This window comes from Pistacia vera, unplaced genomic scaffold, assembly GCF_008641045.1.
Source record: "Pistacia vera cultivar Batoury unplaced genomic scaffold, PisVer_v2 Contig1357, whole genome shotgun sequence".
NCBI classification, from domain to species: Eukaryota; Viridiplantae; Streptophyta; class Magnoliopsida; order Sapindales; family Anacardiaceae; genus Pistacia; species Pistacia vera.
Genome location: NW_022195420.1, coordinates 5,104 through 8,375, shown reverse-complemented (window position 1 = coordinate 8,375; position 3,272 = coordinate 5,104). Strand labels below are relative to the sequence as shown.

The window sequence follows — 3,272 nt, the reverse complement described above, 5'->3', positions numbered from 1 at the left end:
TAGTGAAGTCGAAACCCTAACCTCTCTTGCCTTGAATTGAATTTGTGTTGATTAGTTTAGTTTTAATCTCAATTGTTTAATTTTGTGCTTTAATTTTAGCTTTACTTTCTCCCTCAAATCCAAACATTTTTGTGTTCTTCAATTAGTTACGGAACTGGGAAAATCGGTACTTAGCACTAAATCCTCGTGGGAACGATACTCGATTCATCACTTTATTATTTTTTACAACTAGTGCACTTGCTAAATATGCATGTTTGTGAAGGCACGAATCAAGTTTTTGGCGCCATTACTGGGGATTGATTTTGTGTTAATATTGAATTTTTCTAGTTTTCGCTAAATTGGAGTTTAATTTTTAGTTTAATTTGTCTTTTTGTTTGCTTGTGATCTCACACTCTTTTTTCTTTTCTGTGCAGTTTATGCAAAAAGCAAGAAATCATCCAGTGGTTCCTATTGATCCAAAGATTGAAAGAATAGCAAGAAGATTCATCAAAGAGAGAAAAGAATGAGAGGCGGGAGTCATTGAGATGGCTAAAAATAGAACTTTGAGGGAATTTTCACTTCCACAAATTGATAGGTGTAGTCCGAGCATCATGAGACCTCCTGTTGAGGCGAATAACTTTGAGATAAAGCTGACCATAATCCAAATGATTTAGTAGTCAGTACAGTTTAGGGGTGATCCAAAAGAAGATCCAAATATGCACATAGCCAACTTCCTGGAAATTTGTGACACATTCAAACACAATGGGGTGACAGATGATGCTATTAGATTGTGACTGTTTCCATTCTCATTGAGAGATAAGGCAAAAGGATGGCTAATGTCATTACCTGTTGGAAACATCACCACATGGAATGATCTAGCACAAAAGTTCTTGTACAAGTATTATCTACCAGCTCTTTCAATAAAGATGAGAAATGACATTACCTCATTTGTACAAGGCGACCATGAATCATTATATGAAGCATGGGAGAGATTAATGGAAATGTTGAGGAGGTGTCCACACCACTGTTTGCCTGTTTGGATGCAAGTTCAAACATTCTATTCAGGTTTGCTACCAAATGTTTGAACAATGGTAGATGCAGCAGCTAGAGGAGCGTTACATAACAGGACACTGGTGGAAGCTCAAGAGTTACTTGAAGTTTTTGCAAGTAACAACTACCAAAGATCGGATGATTGAATAGTGCCAAAGAAGTTCATGGGTATTCATGAAGTTAATGCTTACACAACCATTTCAGCCCAACTTGTCGCTCTTTAGAAACAAATAGGAGGTATGCATGTTAATTCCATTCAAACACCTCAAGTAACATGTGATTTTTGTGTAGGTAACCATGCGAGCATTGACTACCAAGTGAGGAACACCTTTGCTTCATCCTCCTCATCATCAAAGCAAGTCAACTATTTGGCTGGGAAATAATAGAACAATCCATTCTCCAATACTTACAATCCTGGTTGGAGAAATCACCCAAACTTGTCCTGGGGCAATCAAAACAATCAATTGAATCAAAGGACAATGCCAAACCATCAATCAAGGGTGAACCATCAACCATATGAGCAAAGAATGTCAAAATTGGAGGATATGTTTGGGAAATTCATGCAAGAGACCACATGTTTTATGAATGAGACGAGAGTAAATTTCAGAAATCAAGGAGTGTCTATTCAAAACTTGGAGGTGCAAATGGGTCAAATAGCTGAAAAGTTGAGTGAGCGATTTTTTTTAAGAACTTGATGCGTGCTTTCACAAACATGCATATTTAACAAGTGCACTTGTTGCAAAAAGTAATAAAATGATGAATCAATTATCGTTCCCACGAGGATTTAGTGCTAAGTACCGATTTTCCTAGTTCTATAACTAATTGAAGAACACAAAAATTTTTGGATTTACGGGAGAAAGTAAACCTAAAATTAAACAATTGAGATTAAAACTAAACTAATCGACACAAATTCAATTCAAGGCAAGAGAGGTTAGGGTTTCGACTTCACTAGGATACTCTAATTTAATCTGCAATTTCTATTGCTTTCAAGTTCACATGCAAGGATTATAAACCGGAATCCGTAAGTTGTGGAATATACCTTCTCAGGCTATATTCTCCTACTTATACCTATTAAGCTTCCATAACCAACAAAATGAAGATTAATAGTTCAAAGTCTATTAAGCTAAGTGGAATCCTATAAAGATTTCATAAAGTGCTAAATTTATCTCTAGCATTCGTTTTATCTACAGTGTTTACCCTAAGAATCTAACACATGAATCACTTCTCAATCTCATCATGCTTAACATTCAATTGAATCAAAAACCCAAGATCCAATCGCATTAAGTACAAGAATAAACCCACGATCCAAGCAATAGAACTCAAAAACAACACAAATTTATATACTAAACCATTGTAATCTAAGTTACATCAAAACCCTAACCCAAAAGTGAGTTAGTTCATACTCAAAATAAAGAAAAACATCACATAAACTATAAATATAGAGTTCAACATGTTAGAATTGAAAGAGAAACGAAATCTTCCCTAATTTGGAAACCCGAACTCTTCAAGTCTCTTTTTCATCTTCCCTTTGCCTAAAATGTTGACCTCCTTGCTAAAATGGGCTAAGTTTTCTTTTGATAGTGCCAAAACAGAATTTTCAAAAATTTCGCCACGGCGAACTTGATTTTTGTCGCGGCATCGCGACGAACTGCAAAAACACATTTAAACCCGAGAGTTTAATGCCGTGGTGAAAATACTTTTTACTGGGGTGAAATTCTGTCTTCATTTTGTTGAATTTATGAAACTGCCCTTGCATGCTCCAACGCTTGAATCTTTGATTTTCTCTTTCCTTCTCGTTATGCTGAGCTTCAAGGGTGCTTCCAATCAACCTCTGAACATCTCTGAACTCTGAAAACTCTTGAATTTGAATAGATTAACTCCGTTTTTGCTTTGTTTCAATCCAGAAATATGTTTTAGACTTGAAACATTAAATGAATGAATTAGGCAGCAACTTAGGCCTAAATTCAAAGAGAAGTATCCGAAAATCCTACCAAATAAACAAGAAAAATAGTATAATCCACGAATTATCACAAACTTAAGGTATGCTCGTCCTCGAGCATCAAAAACATAAACAACAAAACAAATGTAAGGAAAAACCAACTTAAGCCAAAATGACAAAATAGGAAAACTGTGAAATAAAAACAAGTTGCCTAGAATTAATTGACAATGCAAGTCTCAAAAATTGTTGAAACAATATTACGGGAAAATACTCAACACTCCAGAAGTCATAATTGAATTCACTA

General features: G+C 35.3%; 1 non-coding gene across 1 annotated transcript; it reads right to left on the bottom strand.

The window, feature by feature from the left end:
* Positions 1-902: 902 nt before the first annotated feature.
* On the bottom strand, positions 903-1,009 carry LOC116122578. Its single transcript, XR_004126921.1, has one exon. It is a non-coding gene; the product is annotated as a small nucleolar RNA R71 (small nucleolar RNA).
* Positions 1,010-3,272: the final 2,263 nt, after the last annotated feature.